Source organism: Phyllobates terribilis, unplaced genomic scaffold (assembly GCF_046119375.1).
Source record: "Phyllobates terribilis strain yellow unplaced genomic scaffold, ASM4611937v1 Scaffold_5__5_contigs__length_657084704, whole genome shotgun sequence".
Classification (NCBI taxonomy): domain Eukaryota; kingdom Metazoa; phylum Chordata; class Amphibia; order Anura; family Dendrobatidae; genus Phyllobates; species Phyllobates terribilis.
Genome location: NW_027362765.1, coordinates 252,862,294 through 252,883,830, shown reverse-complemented (window position 1 = coordinate 252,883,830; position 21,537 = coordinate 252,862,294). Strand labels below are relative to the sequence as shown.

General features: G+C 43.5%; 1 long non-coding RNA gene across 1 annotated transcript; it reads left to right on the top strand.

Annotated features, from left to right (window-relative positions):
• Positions 1-63: 63 nt before the first annotated feature.
• On the top strand, positions 64-20,915 carry LOC141271101 (uncharacterized). Its single transcript, XR_012321832.1, has 3 exons — positions 64-198; positions 2,291-2,391; positions 20,658-20,915. It is a non-coding gene; the product is annotated as an uncharacterized lncRNA (long non-coding RNA).
• The last annotated feature ends 622 nt before the right edge of the window (positions 20,916-21,537 follow it).

The following is a 21,537-nucleotide window of genomic DNA, read 5'->3' as shown; positions in this document are numbered from 1 at the left end:
GTGGAAAGTTCGCAGTGAAGTATATCACCGCTTGCCAATAGGGGGCAGTGTTTACTGGTTTGTGACTTCAAGGAGGTTGCGTAGAATACTGCAGTCGGGGAAGGGGAAGGAAGGAGGTTTATGGCCGGCTGGCTTGGAGCGGGTCGAGTCTTGTGGGCTTCCTAGCGTTTTGTGGTGGATGTTTTCTCAAAAAGCGGGGTGGGTTTCATTAGTAGGGTATGTGCACACCACGTCTTTTACAGGCGGGTGAACCGAGTGTTAATTTAACCCTTTCCCAACATGTCCATCTTACATTTTGGGACTTTAGTTACACACCCCGTCTTCTTCCAAGAGACATAACTTCCTCTCAAACACTTAGGGTATGTGCACATGATGCAGATTTGCTGCGGTTTTGACGCTGCCTTTTTATGCTACGTCTAAACCGCAGCGGCCAGATGTTACATCATAGTGGATTCAAGAAATCTCATACCCACTATGCATTTTTGTGCACCTGCGGAAAATGACATGAGGCACGTTTTTCAGATCCGCAGCATGTCTATTTCGCTTGTGGAAACTCGTGCGGATTTTCCCCTTAGACTTGCATTAGATGAGGAAAATCCGCAAAACTCTTGTATGTTTTGTGTGCGTTTCCGCAGCAGAAACGCACACAAAAACACTACATGATCAATAAAGTTTGTTTAAAAAAAACCTGTTCTCTAATTTCAACATGAAGACATGAAAAACGCATGCATAAAAACCGCATCAAAAAACACATGCAGCAAAAACCACAAGTATCCTAATTTGCATATTAGGTGTGGAAATGGTGCAGAAATTCTACAGCGTCAAAACCGCAGCGAACAGTGCTGCAGGAGGGTGTAGGTGAAGTAGCGTAGCTACCGTGGATGGGCAGAGGGGGCGGTCGCCCTGGGCCCCACGCTCTGAGGGGGCCCACCCGGAGCTACACTATTGTAACTGTAGTGGCGTGAGACTCGATGACCCTGCACTGCCTGGTGGCCGCTATGGGGCCCTTGAGCAGAAGGGGGGCCAGTATCAGGCTCCCCCCACTATGCACCGCAACCACGAGCTCACTGATGGGAGAGGGAGCGACGCTCCCTCTCCCATCAGCCCCCATAGCGTCCTCTGTGTCTGACGTCATCACTTGGCGCCCAGCCCGCTGTGCTGAAGATGTGTGCAGGCCGGGTGCTCAGAGCAGCGGGGGAACCAGGAGAGGAGAGAGGTGAGTATTGTGCTTATTTATTTATTTATTTTTTCTTATGGGGGGGGGGGGATTATGCTACAGACTGCCTATGGGGGGGGGAGGGGTTATGCTACAGATGCCTATAGGGGTGGGGGGGGGATTATGCTACAGACTGCCTATGGGAGGGGGAGGGATTATACTACAGACTGTCTATGGTGGGTAGGAGGATTTTGCTACAGACTGCCTATGGGGAGTGCATTATACTATATTGAGGACTATCTGGCGCATTATACTATATGGAGGTTATTTATACAGTGTGGGAATTACAGTTAGCGTCATACAGTGTGGGACATTATGTGGGGTCTTTGTATATTGTGGAGGCCATCATACAGTGTGGGAGGTAATGTGGGGTCTTTGTATAGTGTGGTAGGTAATGTGGGGTCTTTGCGCAGTGTGGGGGCCATCATACAGTGTGGAAGATAATGTGGGGTCTTTTCACAGTGTGGGGCCATCATACAGTGTGGGAGATGATGTGGGGTCTTTGCACAGTGTGGGGGCCATCATACAGTGTGGGAGATAATGTGGGGTCTTTGCAAAGTGTGGGGGCCATCATACAGTGTGGGAGATAATGTGGGGTCTTTGCACAGTGTGGGGCCATAATACAGTGTTGGAGACATCAATTTTTAGGCTACTAAGGGGTCAATATACTGTGTGTTGGGTACTATACAGTGAGGGGGCATCATACTGTGTATAGGGGAGCTGTACATGGTGGGATTCTCAGGACATTATTAAATGTTAAGTGGGCACTTATCGTTATAGGGGAACTCAGGTTATTATGACTGTCAAAGGGGCACACAGAGGGCATTATTACTTTCTAGGGGGCAAAATGTGGGCTCTGTTTTCTAAGGCACGTGCACACAGCCTTACTATATTCTAGAGGTTTGTTTTACCATCTAGAGGGCACACAGTAGGTGCAGTAATAGGGACACGTACAGCAACAAAGGTTCAGTATTGGGGTATCGACAGGATGAGGTGTTTGTGCAGGTTGGGAATAGATGGGGATGGGGCCTGAAATGTAAGGAGTCAAATGTGTCTTTGTTGTGATCTCTGCAGACCTGAGACTCTGAGTCCTGGCTGGAGAAGTTGTCGTGTCGGTCTGGGCCAGATGGAAAAGATGGGAAAAGTGAACAATTTAATCAGAAAGAACATCAGCTGTAAGTTACTATATATAACTGTGCTGTGATCTCTTATATGTTCTGCAGGACTGGTATCTAGCAATATGTCACCATATGGCGGTAATATCAGTGCTGGTCTTTGTATATAGATTATTTTCAGTAACAGCGCTGTCATCTGCTGAGGTTCTCCTACATCCACTATCTGGGTGCGCCACCATAGTTGTAATCAGGGTTACCTGGTTAGGGGCCCACTCAGAAGTTTCGCCCCCCCCGAACCAAAACCCTAGCTATACCTCCGTGTAGGTGTTTTTATTATGAAGAGGAAAACGCTCAGATTGAGAGGGGTTGTCCTAGTGGTAATTAATCCCTTTACGACATAGGGCGTATTAATACGTATCTGTGCCCTGGGCTTTATGGACCAGATACGTATTAATATGCCCTGGCGATTTCGCCCGCACACAAGCGGTGCGGGCGCGATCGCCGCCGGGTGTCAGCTGATTGTCAGCATTGCGGTGGCTAAGGGGAGGTGATCTTATACTCACCTCCTCTTCCGGCCTCCAGTGCTGTCTGCCGCGGCTTCCAGGATGTTGCCATGACGACCCGATGTCGTCATGACAACATCCGGGTCACCAGACAGCAGGAAGATTTTTTGGACATGCGCAGTGCATCTCCAAACTATCTTCTCCCTGTCCAGCGCTGACAGCCTGCATGGCACAGGGATGGTGCTCCAGTACTGTGCCATGCAGGCGATCAGAGTAAAAAAAGTGAAAGTCCCATAGTGGGACAAAGAATAAAAGTAAAAAAACTGTCAGAAAGTGAAAAAAAAAAAAATTGTAAAAATATAAAAAAAAAAAATCTGCCAAAATTAAAAATATAATGTACCCATCAATAAATATTATTATGAAAAAAAAAACAATAAAAGTACACATATTTGGTATCGCCGCGTCCAGAACGACCTGACCTATTAAACTGTCCCACTAGTTAACCCCTTCAGTGAACACGGTAAAAAAAACAACTAAGCAAAAAACAATGCTTTATCACCATAACGCCAAACAAAAAATGGAATAACACGCGATCAAAAAGACGAATATAAATAAAAATGGTACCGCTGAAAACGTCATTTCGTGCCGCAAAAAAACAAGCCGCCATACAGCTCCATCAGCCGAAAAATAAAAAAGTTATAGCTCTCAGAATAAAGCGATGCTAAAAAATATTTTTTTCTATAAAATTGCTTTTATTATGTAAAAGTGCAAAACATAGAAAAACGATATAAATGTGGTACCGCTGTAAACGTACTGACCCAAAGAATAAAGCTGCCTTATCAATTTTACCACACGCGGAACAGAATTTAAAAAAAAAAAAAAAAAACAATTCCTGAATTGTTGGTTTTTGTTTATTCTGCATCCCAAAAATCGGAATAGAAAGCGATCAAAAAATGTCACGTGCCTGAAAATGGCACCAATAAAAACATCAACTCATCCCGCAAAAAAACAAGCCATCACATGACTCTGCCAAAATATGGAAAAATTATAGCTCTCAAAATATGGCGATGCAAAAACTAGATTTTACAAAAAATGCATCTTTTAGTGTGTGACAGCTGTCAGTCATAAAAACCCCATATGATTCTGGTATCGCTGAAATCGCACCGACCCGAAGAATAAAGTCGTCTAATCACTTATACCGCACGAGGAACGGCGTAAAAAATAAACTCTCAGGTTAGGGTTGTGCTAGGGCTGGGGTTGGGGTTAGGGTTGTAATGGGGTTGGGATTTTTTTCAAAGGTAAGAAAAAAAGATGACGATATGGCGACTAGTGCTCGCTACTTGAGTTTACATCGGGTGCTCTGGTATGCATTGAGCATCGTGGGTATTTGAGTGACATGCTCGAGTTTCCGCCCCATATGCTTCGCGGCCAAAAAAACTTTGCAGGGATTGTCTGCCATGCACGAGCGATCCCCGCATGTTTTTTTTGGGGTGTCTAATAACCGTGAAACATGCGGGGCAGGGACTCGAGCATGTCACTCGAGCACACGCAGTACATGGTGCATACCTGAGTACCCAATGCAAACTCAAGTAGCGAGCACTTGCGCTCAAGACTATTGACAACTTATTCAATATGATGACCTAATGTTATCAAATTCTGTGTCGTACCTCTGGGTTCAAAATGTTCACTATACCCCTTGATAAAATCCTTGAGGGGTCTAGTTTTCAAAATGGGGTCACTTGTGGGGGGTTTCCACTGTTTAGGCACACAGGGGCTCTCCAAACGCGACATGGTGTCCGCTAACAATTTGAGCCGATTTTCCAATTCAATTTGTTAGCGGACACCATGTCGCGTTTGGAGAGCCCCTGTGAGCCTTAACATTGGAGCTCCCCCACAAGTGACCCCATTTTGGAAACTAGACTCCCCAAGGCACTTATCTAGATGCATAGTGAGAACTTGGAACCCCCAGGTGCATCACAAATTAATCCGTAAAAGTAAAAAAGTGTTTTTTTTTTCCACTTTTTCATTTTTACGAATCAATTTGTGAAGCACCTGGGGGTTTCAAGTGTTCACTATGCATCTAGATAGGTGCCTTGGGGGGGTCTAGTTTCCAAAATGGGGTCACTTGTGGGGGGAGCTCCAATGTTTAGGCACACAGGGGCTCTCCAAACGCGACATGGTGTCCGCTAACAATTTGAGCCGATTTTCCAAATCGATTTGTTAGCGGACACCATTTCGCGTTTGGAGAGCCCCTGTGAGCCTAAACATTGGAGCTCCCCCACAAGTGACCTCATTTTGGAAACTATACCCCCCAAGGCACCTATCTAGAATCATAGTGAGCACTTGGAACCCCCAGGTGCTTCACAAATTAATCCGTAAAAATGAAAAAGTGGAAAAAAAAACACTTTTTTATTTTTACGGATTAATTTGTGAAGCACCTGGGGGTTTCAAGTGCTCACTATGCATCTAGATAGGTGCCTTGGGGGGTCTAGTTTCCAAAATGGGGTAACTTGTGGGGGAGCTCTAATGTTTAGGCACACAGGGGCTCTCCAAACGCAACATGGCATCCGCTAATTATTCAAGCAAATTTTATAATCAAAAAGTCAAATATCGCTCCTTCCCTTCCGAGCCCTGCCGTGCGCTCAAACAGTGGTTTTTCCCCACATATGGGGTATCTGCGTGCCCAGGGGAAATTGCTCAACAAATTTTGGCGTCCATTTTTTCTTGTTACCCCTGCGAAAATAAAAAAAATTGCGTCTAAAGTAACATTTTTGTGAAAAAAAGTTAAATGTTCATTTTTTTCTTCCACATTCCAAAAATTCCTGTGAAGCACCTGAAGGGTTAATAAAGTTCTTGAATGTGGTTTTGAGCACCTTGAGGGGTGCAGTTTTTAGAATGGTGTCACTTTTGGGTATTTTCTGTCATAAAGACCTCTCAAAGTGACTTCAAATGTGACGTGGTCCCTAAAAAAATGGTTTTGTAAATTTTGTTGGAAAAATGAGAAATCGCTGGTCAACTTTTAACCCTTATAGCTCCCTAACAAAAAAAAATGTTGGTACCAAAATTGTGCTGATGTAAGGTAAACATGTGGGAAATGTTATTTATTAACTATTTTGTGTGACATATCTCTCTGATTTAAGGGAATAAAAATTCAAATTTTGAACCTAGAATATAAGACATATTTTCAGTTGTTTCACACTTTTTTGTTAAGTATATAATTCCACATGTGTTAATTCATAGTTTTGATGCCTTCAGTGTGAATGTACAATTTTCAAAGTCATGAAAATACAGAAAAATCTATAAATTAGAAGGTGTGTCCAAACTTTTGGTCTGTACTGTATATACAGTATAATGCATTTTTGCACTTTTTTATTCCGGGGTGCAGCCAGGCCCATCAATGCTGGCATTGTAAACTAGGGTGTCTGTTCTCTTGGGGTGCACTTGGATAGCACTGGACAGCCTGCTTAATCTAATAGTAGGGGCGTAACTAATAGGCTGTAAGCCAGATGTTGTGCACTAGCAGTGCCCTATACAAGCCTCTTTGTGTGCAATCTTAATACTAAGCAATCACCCCCTCCATGAAATGGTAGGTTGTCAGTAAGTATCTCTTCAGTATTTTGCACTTGTATAGCCGCCCTCTTTGTTATATGGATCTACTGCATCCTGGTAGTGTATTAGGTCTGAGATCTGAGCAGGTAAAAACCAGTGTTTGGGCGCACGGCAGGGTCCGTAAGGGAAGGAGCACCATTTGACTTTTTCAATGCAAAGTGTGCTTGAATAATTAGCGGACGCCATGTCGTGTTTGGAGAGCCCCTGATGCGCCTAAACAGTGGAAACCCCCCACAAGTGACCCCATTTTGGAAACTAGATCCCTCAAGGATTTTATCAAGGGGTATAGTGAACATTTTGAACTTAGAGGTACTGCACAGAATTTGATAACATTAGGTCATCATATTGAATAAGTTGTCATTAGTCTTGAGCGCAAGTGCTCATCGGGTACTCGGGTATGCACCAAGTATCGTGGGTGCTCGAGTGACATTCACGGTTGTTAGAAGCCCAAAGAAAAACATGCGGGAATCGCTTGTGCATGGCAGGCAATGCCTGCATGTTTATTTTGGCTGTATATCAGCTGCGAAACATATGGGGTGGGGACTCAAGCATGTCACTCGAGCACCCGCTATACTCAGTGCATACCTGAGTACCCGATGCAAACTCAAGTAGCGAGCACTTGCACTCAACACTAGTCGCCGTATCGTCATCATTTTTTTTTTTACTATTGAAAAAATCCTAACCCTAACACAACCCTATCCCTAGCGTTTATTTTTTATGCCGTTCATCATGCTGTTAGAACCTTGCTCTTAGGTTTTTTCCTTTGCTGGTCACATGACCTTGTTGGCCTATTTAATCCTGCTCCGCCCTTCTGGCTTTGCTGGACTTCATTGTATATCTACTTTCTAGCTAGCCTGTGCTCTGTATCTAACTCTGTTAGTTTGCTTGGTCTACGGACCTCTATGTTCTATATATTTTGTTTGTTCGTCTGTCTGCTACTATTTCTGTTAGGAGGTGTCCCATATTCCTCCCAGTCCTTAGTACTTGTAGGGATTCCTTCCCCACATCTATAGGTCTCCGTACAGACTAGCTTAGGACTTTAGCAGGTCTGATCGCAGGATCAGGTCCCCTGTTACATCGTAGGGATTAAGCTGAGTTCTATCGTAGGGACAGATCTCCTCTCTTTCCTTAGCTCTGGTAGCAGAACATAACACATGCGGTATAAGTGATTAGACAAGTTAATTCTTCGGGTCAGTGCGATTACAGCGATACCTGATTCATATCAGGTTTTTATGTTTGGCAGCTGTCACACACTAAAAGATGCTTTTTTTTTGCAGAGGCTATTTTTGCAATAATTTTTCCATATTTCGGCCGACAGTCATGTAAGGGCTTCTTTTTTGTAGGATAAGTTGATGTTTTTATTGGTACCATTTTCGGGTACATGACATTTTTTGATCACTTTCTATTCCGAATTTTGGGAGGCAGAATAAACAAAAACCAACAATTTAGGAATTGGTTTTTTTTTTGCGTGTGGTAAAATTGATAAGGCAGCTTTATTCTTCGGGTCAGTACGTTTACAGCGATACTACATTTATATATTTTTTTATGTTTTGGCGCTTTTACACAATAAAAACTATTTTATAGAAAAAATAATTTTTTTTTGCATTGCTTTATTCTAATTCGCAGGACAAGATGACATTTTCAGCTGTACCGTTTTTATTTACATTTGTCGTTTTGATCGCGTTTTATTCCATTTTTTGTTTGGTCGTATGATGATGAAGCATCGTTTTTTGCTTCGTTTTTTTTTTTTTTATTGTGTTCACTAAAGGGGTTAACTAGTGTGACAGTTTTATAGGTCAGGTCGTTCCGGACGCGGTGATACCAAATATGTGTACTTCTATTGTTTGGGTTTTTTTTTTGTAATAATATTTATTTATGGGTACAGTATATTTTTAATTTTTTGGGATTATTTTTTTCATTTTATAAAAATATTAAAAAAAAAATTTATTTTTCACTTTCTGACACTTTCTTTCACTTTTACACTTCATCCCACTATGGGACTTTCATTTTTTGCACGCTGATCACTTGCATAGTATAAGGATGCAGCAGCATCCTTATGCTATGCAGGCTGTCAACTCTGCACTGGCACAAGTGCACTGCGCACAATCTATCTAACTTCTTGATGCCTGGTGACCCGGATGTCGTCATGACTACATCGGGTCACCATGGTGACAAATGGGACTCCCCGCACACAGTGCAGGGTCTCCGATCCAAGGTAAGAGTGGCGCTCTTACCTCTGCTTGCCCCAGAAATGCTGCGATCGACTTCAATCGCAGCATTTCGGGGGTTAATGTGCCGTAAGTGGTGCAGGACTGCTCCTGGCACATAATACCAGGTGTCAGCTGTTAGAATCAGCTGACACCCGGCGGCGATCGGTTCTGTGTGGGCGTGATCAATGAGGCATAATAATACGTACCTGGTCATTAAGCCCTTAATGATTGGAGCATTTTCCTTTTTTGCTCCCCTTCTTCCCAGAGCCATAACTTTTTTATTTTTCGGTTAATATGGCCGTGTGAGGGCTTATTTTTTGCGGGACAAGTTGTACTTTTGAACGACATTACTGGTTTTACCATATCGAGTACTGTAAAACGGGAAAAAAAATTCCAAGTGCGGTGAAATTGCAAAAAAAGTGCAATTCCACAGTTGTTTTGTTTTGTTTTGTTTTTTTTTTTTTACTACGTTCACTGAATGCTAAAACAGACCTGTCATTATTATTTTCCAGGTCATTACGAGTTCGTAGATACCAATCATGTATAAGTTCTTTTTTAGTTATGTGGTGAAAAAAAATCCAAAGTTTGCATTAAAAAAAAAAAAAAAAGCGCCATTTTCCAAGACCCCCGTAGCATCTCCATTTTTCGTGATCTGGCTTATTTTTTGCGTGCCGAGCCCACATTTTTATTGATACCATTTTGGGGTAGATATGATGTTTTGAACGCCCGTTATTGCATTTTACTGCAATGTTGTGGTGACCAAAAAAACGTAATTTTTTTCTCGTTACGCTGTTTACCGATAAGATTAATTCTCGGGCGGTTCTGAACTCAGCGATACCAAATGTGTGTGTGTGTGTGTGTGTGTGTGTGTTTTTTTTTTTTACTGTTTTATTTTGTTTCAACTTTGTGTTTATTAAACATTTTTCATAAAAAATAAAAATGACATTGTCATTCAGTTTGCAAACAAATGAGGTACAGAGTCAGAGTGGAGAGACAATGACATGGAAAATAAACAGTAACAGTAAAGGGAGTAAATATATAACTCTAGAGTTCTCTCTTCGGTCTTGAAGTGAAACGTAGGATGTAAACAAAGTTCCACATGGCATGGTGAATATTCCTCACAAGTATACAATACCTGTCATTGTTACAGGTTAGTGAGAGTCATAGCAATGAACTTCCAAACATGGAAGGGTTATAAACGGAAGCGTTCTCTAAACAGGTCCCATAATCCCCATATTTTTTCAAAACCATCTCCAGTGTTGCGTAGGTTTGTAGTCATTTTTTCCATAAGGTGGATGTCACTAATTCTAGTGCAAAGGTCAGATATCGTGGGAGCAATGGGTTTTTGCCAGAATAACAGGATCAGACATTTAGTAGCCATCAGTAAATGCAATAATAATTTACTTTTGGATTTTTCTAGTCCTCTAGGGGGGAGGTTCAGCATGTATATATGTGGGTCTAGGGGTATATAAACCCCAAGGATGTCACTTAGCAACTGCTCCACTTTTTCCCAATAGCTCAATATCCCTGGACATGACCAGAATATGTGGAAAAGGGATGCCCCATTGGCACCACATCTCCAGCAACCATCTGGGATGGTATGCTTCATTTTGTGAAGTAGTTCTGGAGTATGGTACCAGTGCATCAGGATCTTTATCTGGTTTTCTTTATAAAGGGTGTTGACAGAGGATTTGTAGGCCCGAGACCAAATCATTTGCCATTGTTGGGTAGTTAGCGTATGGCCTAGCCAGCTTTCCCATCTGGACATGTAGGAGTGTTGCACATTTAGTAATGAAGTCGGGGTTTGCAAAATAGAATATATGTCTGAGATTAGTCCTTTCGTCGAGGGGACGCCGGCGTATAAGTGCTCAAATCTAGATGGGGTGAGGGACTCAGGTGGGCCAAAATTAGATCTGAAATAGTGGATTATCTGCTGGTATGAATAGAATAAGGTTCGTGGTAGTTTATATTTAACGGCCAGATCAGTAAAAAGTTTAAATTTCCTGGTCAAAGGGTCCACCAAATCCTTAAAACAGAAAAGACCTGCATTTGCCCAGGTGGCAACTATTCCTGCTGAGAAGAGATGTTGTAGATGCGGATTATACAGGAATGGGGTCAAGAAGGATGTATGGGGCGCTAACTGGAATTTCATCCTCGAGGATACTGTTTTATTTTGAATGGGGCGAAAGGCGGGTGATTTAAACTTTTATAGATATTTTTTTAAATATTTTTAGAAAACTTTTTTTTCTTTACACTTTTTGCATGCTTTAATAGTCTCATGCTTTAATAGATCGCCTGTGTGTAGCAGATTTGCTCACTTGCTGTGAGCGCCGACCGCTGGGTGGCGCTCATAGCAATCTGTCATGTCGACCCATCGGAGACCTGTGATCATGTGACTCTGTCAGAGATTGACAGCGGCATTTAACTACTTAACAGCCGCAGGTGGATCGTGATTCCACCCGCGGCTGTTGCGGGCACATGTCAGCTGTATAGATCAGCTGACACGTGCCCGGAAAGGTGCGGGCTCAGCACCGGAGCCCGTACCAAACAGAGGGCTGTGACGTGGGACATACTATTTCCTGATAATAGGCAATTCCTTCCAACATTGCGAAAATCAGCTAGGGAAGGTCATGAATTCCTTGACATGCTTAGGCTGGCTTTTAAATCTGAAGAAATAAAAAACCGAGCCAAATCAAATACAGGAATATCTGGGTATCATATTAGATTCAAAGGTGTGTCGCCTCCCGAGGGAGAAAATTCAGAAAATTGTAGCTCAAATATCTCGGACAATAGACCACCCCTCTGTGACCCTGCAAAAAAACATGTCCTTCCTGGTTTCCATGACTGCTTGTATTCCGGCGGTTCAATGGGCCCAGATGCATACCAGGGATCTGCAATGGAAAATTTTAACAGCTGAAATTTCTCTAGAAGGGCATTTGGAAGGTCAGCTAACCTTCTTGCAAAAAACTGTACTTTCTCTAGGCTGGTGGACGAAAGTAGACAATTTAACCCAAGGTATTCCGTGGGTAATTACAATCTCTCAGATACTGACCACGAACAGAAGCCCCAGGGGTTGGGGGGCTCACTTGAACGACAAAATTGCACAGGGGGTATGGTCAGATGACCTAAGCTTAGTATCATCGAATATGAAGGAGCTTCTAGCGGTAAAGTTCGCCCTTATAGAATTCCTACACACTCTTCAGGGTCATCACGTAAGAGTTTTATCAGACAACCGGGTGGTAGTGGCATACTTAAATCACCAGTGAGGTACCCGGTCCTGTCCTCTGATGGAGGTAACAGATCTCATCTTCCAGAAAGCTGAGGACAATCTGGGATCTCTATTGTTAGAACCCTCCTGTTTGCTTTTTCCATCTTGTGTTTTGCGGTCATGTGACCATCTGCCTTTATATTCCAGCTCCGCCTTTTTGGCTGTGCTGGACTTCAGTGTTGTTTGACTGTTTTGCTAGCCAGGTGCTTCGGTGCCTATCTCTCAGTTCACTTGGTCCTTTGGGACATCTAGTACCTTTTTGTCAGTTTGTCTTTTGTTTTCTGCAACAACTTTCTCTGTTCAGGAGGTGTCCCTTTTTGTTCCAGTCCTTAGTTCTTTTAGGGATCCCTTCCCTTTAACTCTATAGGTCTTCGTTCAGACTAGCCTAGGACTAAGGCGGGTCTGTTCGCTAGGAACAGGCAGCCCGCTACATCGTAGGGATTCAGCTTAGTCTTACTGTAGGGAAAGCTTTCCACTTCTTTCCTTAGTTCTTGTTGCAGATCATAACATCTATCAGTACTACACATAAAAGGGACAGAAAACCGCAGAGCAGACTCTTTGAGCTGGACCCAGCTGAGACAGGGCGAGTGGGAACTGAAACAGTCCATATTCAGTCAGATTGCAGAGATGTGGGGACATACTACCATAGATCTATTTGCCAACAGTCAGAACAAGAAGGTAGACACATTCTGTTCAATAGGTCCCAAGGGGAACCCGGTAGTGTCAGATGCCTTCAAGATTCTATGGAACCACACTCTAGCCTATGCTTTCCTCCGATTGCCTTGATTCCGTCAGTTCTGAGAAAAATCAGGGAGGACAAGGCAAGAGTAATTCTAATTGCCCCCTTCTGACCAAAGAGGACGTGGTTTTCTAGGCTGAGGGTGATGTCCATTTCCGACCCCTGGGTTCTCCTGGAAATTCCGGATCTTCTTTCCCAGGGGCCGGTTTTTCATCCTCAGGTAACAAACCTACACATGACAGCCTGGAATTTGAAAGGGCTCTTCCAAGGAATAAAGTTTTTTCCCTGAATTTGATTTCCACATTAGTACAAAGTAGGAAACCCGTCACCACTTTATGGTAAAACTTGGAGAAAGTTCCTTTCCTCTTCAGTTTCCAGGTTGGAAGGAGACGTTCCATTAACGGCCATACTAGAGTTCATGCAGGGGGGGTTGGAGCGGGGTCTAGCTACAAGCACCTTCAAGGTCCAGGTCGCAGCATTAGGGGCACTATACAATTTTGATTTGGCCGGGAATCGGTGGATATCTAGATTCATCAAAGAATCAGCTAGGTCTTGGCCCATACGTAGTCAGAATCCGCCTCTTTGGAATTTAAACTTGGTCCTCACGGCTTTGACTAAACCTCCTTTCGAACCCTTAGACGATATATCGCTAAAAGTCCTATCCCTCAAGACATCTCTTTTAGTGGCACTCACGTCAGCGCATAGTCAGTGACATCCAGGCCTTATCTGCAGGCCCACCTTTACTCAGATCTTGGAGGATAGTCATTCTCAAACCCGACCCAGCTTACTTGCCGAAAGTAGCATCACGATTCCACAGATCCCAGGAGGTCACCCTTCCGTCCTTTTGCCCCAACCCCAAGAATAGGGAGGAAAGACACCTACACACATTAGATGTCAGGAGATATCTAATCCAATACTTAGTTGCAGGGCCGGCGTCAGCACCCGGCGTACCCGGGCAAGTGCCGGGGCCCTGGAAAATCAGGGGGGCCCACCGCCCACTCACTGTTGGGGCCTTGACCGCTTCCCCGGCACCTGTTAAGTGACGTAGGCGCTGCTTGATTGCCGGCACTCCCCCAGACATGGCCGCGCGCTGTGCACCTGTGTTTGCTAGTAATGACATGGCAGGGTCGACGGCACTGCACCTTTAATTGTGCTTGTGTGTCGCCCCTGCCGCGTCATTACTAGCAGACACAGCTGCACAGCGCGGCTATGTCTGGGGAAGTGCCGGCAATCAAACACTGTCGGAGGTCCTGCACAGATGGGGGGGGAGTGGCCCAGACCCGTCCGCAAGTGGGCCCGGACCCGACTGCAAGTGGGCCCGGACCCAACCGCAAGTGGGCCCCTCTGATGGTCCAGGGCCATTTTGTCTGTGACACGACGGGGGCCCTGCACGGCCCCGTACTTGGGGAGCTGCTGGACAGGACACAGGACCGGGGACAGGTGAGTGAGGCTTCCCCAATCCCCATATTAAAAATATTTGTAATGGGTCTGTGTGTGTGCATGTATGTGAATGTCAGTGTGTATGACTGTGTATATATATTTGTATGTTTTATATATGTTTTTAAGAATTTGTGTAAAAATTTTGTGTATGTCTGTATGTGTACATATCTGTGTACCATGTGTGCATGCGTGCATATGCTGCATACCGTGTGTGCGTGTGCATCTCTGCGTACCGTGTGTACGTGCGCATGTCTGCGTACCGTGTGTACGTGCATATGCTGCATACCGTGTGTGCGTACGCATGTCTGCGTACCGTGTGTGCATGCGCATGTCTGCGTAACGTGTGCGTGCGCATGTCTGCGTACCGTGTGTGCGTGCGCATGTCTGCGTACTGTGCGTGCGCATGTCTGCGTACCGTGTGTACGTGCGCATGTCTGCGTACCGTGTGTACGTGCATATGTTGCATACCGTGTGTGCGTACGCATGTCTGCGTACCGTGTGTACGTGCGCATGTCTGCGTACCGTGTGTGCGTGCGCATGTCTGCGTACCGTGTGTGCGTGCACATGTCTGCGCATCGTGTGTGCGTGCGCATGTCTGCATATGTGAAGGATGAGGTGGCAGGCTGGGCCCTGTGTACTATATATATATATTTCTCCGCCGTATCTGTGCATCATGAATCGTGTATGTGTTAAAAGGGCCCACTGAGAGTCTTTCGCCCGGAGCCCAGAAAAACCTGGAGCCGACTCTGCTTAGCTGCCACAGTAGAGTGTAGGAAGAATAGGTCTCTCTTTATGTGCTTCCAGGAGCCGAGGAAAGGTTAAAAGCTTCCAAAGGCACGTTGGCAAGATGGGTAAGAGACGCCATCTCTCTAGCATACTCGTCAAGTGGGGAAGCCCTCCAGAGAGAATGAAAGCTCACTCAACAAGAGCAGTGGCTGCCTCCTGGGCGGAAAAAGATGGTCTCTCTATAGAACAGATACAAGTGCTTCTCACTAAATTAGAATATCATCAAAAAGTTAATTTATTTCAGTTCTTCAATACAAAAAGTGAAACTCATATATTATATAGAGTCATTACAAACAGAGTGATCTATTTCAAGTGTTTATTTCTGTTAATGTGGATGATTATGGCTACAGCCAATGAAAACACAAGTCATTATCTCAGTAAATTAGAATACTTTATAACAGCAGCTTGAAAAATGCTTTTAAAATCCGAAATGTTGGCCTTCTGAAATGTATGTTCAGTAAATGCACTCAATACTTGGTCGGGGCTCCTTTTGCATCAGTTACTGCATTAATGCGGCGTGGCATGGAGGCGATCAGCCTGTGACACTGCTGAGGTGTTATGGAAGCCCAGGTTGCTTTGATAGCAGCCTTCAGCTCGTCTGCATTGTTGGGTCTCGTGTCTCTCATCTTCCTCTTGAAAATACCCCATAGATTGGGGTTAAGGTAAGGCAAGTTTGCTGGCCAATCAAGCACAGTGATACTGTTGTTTTTAAACCAGGTATTGGTACTTTTGGCAGTGTGGAGAGGTGCCAAGTCCTGCTGGAGAATGAAATTTCCATCTCCAAAAAGCTTGTCGGCAGAGGGAAGCATGAAGTGCTCTAAAATTTCCTGGTGGACGGCTGCACTGAATTTAGTCTTGATAAAACACAGTGGACCTACACCAGCAGCTGACATGGCTCCCCAAACCATCACTGATTGTGGAAACTTCACACTAGACCTCAAGCAGCTTGGATTGTGTGCCTCTCAACTCTTCCTCCAGACTCTGGGACCTTGATTTCCAAATGAAATGCAAAATTTACTTTCATCTGAAAACAAAACCTTGGACCACTGAGCAACAGTCCAGGTATTTTTCTCATTGGTCCAGGTAAGAATCTTCTGGCGTTTATTGGTCATGAGTGGCTTGACACAAGGAATGCAACATTTCTAGCCCATGTCCTGGATACGTCTATTTGTGATGGCTCTTGAAGCAATGACTCCAGCAGCAGTCCACTCCTTTTGAATCTCCCCCAAATTTCTGAATGCCCTTTTCTTAACAATCCTTTCAAGGCTGCGGTTATCCCAGTTGTTTGTGCACCTTTTTCTACCACACCTTTTCCTTCCTCTTAACTTTCCATTAATATGCTTGGATACTGCACTCTGTGAACAGCCAGCTTCTTTAGCAATGAACTTTTGTGGCTTACCCTCCTTGTGGAATGTGTCAATGACTGCTTTCTGGACATCTGTCAAGTCAGCAGTCTTCCCCATGATTTTGAAGCCTACTGAAACAGACTAAGGGACCTTTTTAAATGCTTAGGAAGCCTTTGCAGGTGTCTTTTGTTAATTATTCTAATTTACTGAGATAATGACTTTTGTGTTTTCATTGGCTGCAAGCCATAATCATCAACATTAACAGAAATAAACACTTGAAATAGATCACTCTGTTTGTAATGACTCTATATAATATGAGTTTCACTTTTTGTATTGAAGAACTGAAATAAATTAACTTTTTGATGATATTCTAATTTAGTGAGAAGCACTTGTATGTAGCACTGCGACATGGTCATCCCCCTCTACCTTCTTTAAGCATTATCAGCTAGACCTAGCCTCTTCCTCAGACCTCACTTCTGGTAGAAGGGTTCTGGAAGTAGTGGTCCCTCCCTAATGAGTCACTTGTCTGTAATTCTCCCCGTGGTGCTGTCATGGGGGAAGGAGAAAGACGTAGTTACTTATCCGTAACAGGATTTCTCAGAGCCCATGACAGCACCCATATATTCCCTCCCTTCTTGCGTGGGTGTGTACACTTATTTTTTATATTTTGTGGTTTATGCGTAGTCACAGGATGTTCCTGTTAAGAGTTATAATGATTATATAGTTTTATGTTAATAACCTGGAGGTCCTCTCGTGCTCTGTAAACAACTGATGCTGGACAGAGGTACCGCCCTTTTTATCTGTAGGTTTCCTGTTCTTGAAGGGCCAATTCCCTCTCTCCGTGGTGCTGTCATGGGCTCTGAGAAATCCCGTTACCGGTAAGCAACTACGTCTTTTCTTCAGATTTTTTTAAAATATTTTTTTCTTTTCATTTTGTCAGTCTCTTTAGTGGACTTGGACCTGCAATCTGATCACTTGGACTATGAACAGTAATACGACAGTATGACGGCTTGTTTTTTGCAGTTGGTATTTTGGTTTGAATGACACCATTCGTTTTACCATATAATGTACTGGAAATTGCAAAATAAAAAAACGCAATTCCCCTGGGGTTTTTTTTTATTTTGTTTTTATGCCATTCATTGTGTGATAAAAGCAATCTGGCAATATGTTTTCTTGGGTCAGCATGATTACGTAAATACCTAACTGATAGATTTATTTATTTTTTTCATTTTAGTTATCAAAAAAATACTGATTTGTGTCACCGTTTTTCTAACTTTTACATTTTCTCGTTGATTGCATTGTGTGAGGGCTTGCTATATTTTCGTGGTGAGTACAAGTTTAGTTTTGTCACTTTTTATTCATTTTTATTTTTTGGGGAGGTATCAGAACTAATAAAAAAATTAGAAAAAATCAGAAGTTCTGATGTTTTGATTTTTTTTTTTGTGATTTATAGCATTGACCATATAGTTTTTATAATTTTATATTATGATTCATCGAACTTTTACAGACCCGTTCCTATATTTATTTAAAAAAAAAAAATTATTTTTATAGAAAAAAATGGGGGTGATTCAAAAATATTTTATGTATATTTTTAAAAACTTTTTTTTACTTGAGCACTTGTTCTATAAACTGCAATACAACCACATTGCAATATATGGTTAAAATTATGATCTTCTGTGAAGCCCAGCCTGTAGCTGGGCTCCGTAGGAGTACAAGCATGTCAGCCATGGGGCTTTCGTGTTGTGGGGAGAAAATAACTGATGGGTGCAAATGGCTTGTTCCCTGGACTGCACGCCTAAAATGCCTAATTTTTTGCATCATATCTCATTGGTGTCCGGCAGAAGTCTTTACATGCTTCTATAGGAGTTGTGACTGTCACAACCCTATCAGGTTTCAACATATCAAGGGCCAGTGCCACCTGCGAGCCGTTCCTTCATTTAGTGACTCAGCAAGAGCAGCCAACACACAGACAGTAGAGCAGTATGGTGACAGTCATGCTCAGGTGAGTTCTGCAGGTTACATGCCCCCCTGATGAGTTTATATTGGACCCTGTAGCGAACTGGTAACCAGTGTAATGACTGGCACAAGATGGAAGCATCGGTGAAGCGGCTGGACAGAAATACGACCCTGGCTGCCGCATTTAGGACCGATTGGAGAGGAGAAAGTTTGATAAGAGGGAGACTGATCAGAAGAGAGTTGCAGTAGTCCAAACGAGAGTGAATAAGAGCGACAGTAAAGCTATGTGCTCACGTTCAGGATTTGAATGCAGAAAATTCCTTAAGGTTTCTGCATCTCCTGGCAGGAAAAACACTGCAGAAAAAAAAACACGATTTGCTGCAATTTTGACACGTTTTTTATGCGTTTTTTGATGCGTTTTTGTACATCAATGAATGCTTTTTGGAGCTAAATAAAGATATTTCAAAAAAGAAACGTGGGACATCGCTTTAACCCTTGGATTATCGTCAGACCTGGGGTGAGTATATTGGTTAATTTAAATGATTAAAGAATGTGTCTTGTATTTCAAATAAAGTGTTTTACTCTGTGTGTGTGTTTATTTAACTCTTTACTTTAATTAGGTTTAGAAATAAAAGGGTCTGATTGACACCTTGTCATCACTAAACAAAAGGACTAGGTGTCAGCTAATCCCATAAACCCAATCTCATTAGCATTCCCATTCATGTCACTTCTGGGGCAGCTGACAGCTGCTATTTTTAGCCTAGGAAGGTGCCATTAGGCAAACATGTTCCCTGGCTATTAATAACAGCCCACATCTGTTTCGTTAGCCGCTACGTCCCGATGATCAGCAACCAGCAGCGATTTGGACGCAGCATATATTAGCTGCGCCGCACTTTTGTTGTCAATACATGCGGATCAACCACATATAATGACCTTTCATTCCGTCAAAATCTGCAGCGGAGACTAGCGTCTCCGCTACAGAAATTGACATGCTGCGGGTGAGTTTGGGGACGTGCCCACGATCAGGAGCCACTGCGGGTTTAAAGCTGCGTGTTTATGCAGCATCAAACCTGCAGTGGCCAGATGTTACAGCACAGTGGATGGGATTTCTAGAAATCCCATGTGCACTACGTGTGCATCTGAGGCTGCGGATCACCTGCCGAAACTGACATGCGGCGCGTCTTTCAGGACCGCAGCATGTCAAATTCTCTTGCAGAGTCGCTAGTCTCCACAGCAGAAATTTGACCACTAAAGTGTATTAAATGCAGTAAATCTGCATGGTTCAGTGACACATGCGGATTACCTGCGTTCAATAGAATGCAGCAAAAATATGCTGCATCCAAAGCGCTGCTACGTCCGGATCGTGGGCACATAGGCTAAAATGAAAAAAAAATAGTGTGGGCTCCCGCATCATTTTCATAACCAGCAGAAGGAAAGCTGACCAATGGGAGCTGATATTAGTAGCCGGCGAAGGGGCTATTAGCCAAACATTTACCCTGGCTATTAATAACAGCCCACAGCTGTTTGCTTAGCCATTACTGGCTAGATTACAGGGGGACCCCAGAAAAAAATTGACATAGGGTCTCCCTATAAAATCTAACTAGAGAAGGCTAAACAGACAGGTGCAAGCTGATATTAATAGCCAGGGAAGGGGCCATGGAGACTAGCTCCCTCCGCGGCTAATAATATCAGCTCTCGGCAATCCCAGAAATGGCGCATCTATGAGATGCGCCAAATCTGGTGCTTAGCCTCCACTCTTCCCACTGCCGTGTAGCGGTGGCGAGTGGGGTAATAACGTTGGAGTTCATGTCAGTCTTGTATTGGTGGCTGACATGAAGTCCAGGTTAGTAATGGAGATGCCCCCATTACTAACCCCATAGTAAGGTTTTTGAGGCTTTTTCAATAAAGACAGGCCAGAATAAAGTATTTTATTGAAATAAAAATACACACGGTTTTAATAATTTATTTCAAAATAAAAAACACTGTATACTCACCTAACGCCCAATCCCCTAATCCCTCGTCTCCTGTAAAAAAACAAAAATAAAAAACAACCATATCCCTCACCTGTCCGCTGTCATGACATACTGTAATCCCAATGTCCCACGGTGATCCAGGTCACTTCTACAGCAGCCACATCAATCACTGATGTGACTGCTGCAGAAGACAGCACTATACACAGACAGGAGTGTAATCACTCCTGTCAGTGTACATTGCTGCGCTGCTGGGGCTGAGTTCACCTGAGTTCATCAGCTGAAGATCAGCTGATAAGCCCCGGTGACCTTGTCAAGGTAAAATATATATATTATAGAAAATCAATTAGTTTCTTTTAATAGATTACCTAATGAGTGTGAATTAATATATAGATGATGGAATAATCTATGTGTATGTATGTATGCAAATGTGTATATGCACATGGATTATGTTAATAGTTAATGAATATATAACTAACAGCTTCTGTTTTTATTGTAGACACGAACAACTAAATGATTTCCTGGGAATGACGCATGGCTGACAACAGAGAGATTCATGTTGAGTTGGCAAAGATGGTGCTGAGAGACGAACTCACCCCTCCCATCGGAATTCCTAAGGCGTTACTCAGACCAAGAGATACATGGATGAGCAAATTGCAGTGTGCCGAGTTATCAGAAAGTGCAATGAATTTTACTAATCCCACCTAGAAGTAGAATACTATATAACCCTATGTCTATGTAATAAAGGATGCCATTTTGCGTGGTTCAGTCGCTGAGTGAAGTTTTTCAACCAGATTAGCAAATCTGGTTAATTAGCTTCTTTGCATGTACTCGAACATCTTTAATTTGGAGGAGAGCAGTTAGCTAGTGTATCTTAAATTGGTGAAACCTCCACAAATGGTGCCGTGACTCGGATCACACTCGAGGGGACTCTAAGTCTTGGGGTGCCCATCACCGGACCACCTACGGACGAGCCGGAACTGCTCAAAGCGAGAGCCTGATCAACTCTCATCACTGAATACGGTAAGTATGCAGATTTAATGAAAGCGTAGTGCTTATTCGTATTTTGAGCGGTCTCTGGTTAGTTTGTGGTGTCTAGATTGGCCCTTAGGGACAGCCCCGTGTGACTGGGCGGGTCCCGGCTGTGTGATTCCAATAACTCTGGTGTGTAGTCGCTCCTGGTTAACTGCTGCTCTGTGGTTTCTGAGGTGTTCCGTCTCATTAGAACGATCTTTGTACGCAGGGGCGTACAAGTATACACTTGAGAATTTAGGAAAATTTCTTTGCTTATAACGCGGGCACTCGGGGAGTGATATTGCTGATAAGTCGTGTATTAAGTCGCTCTTAGGACGCGGGCGCGCGGGGCCAACCAATCCTCT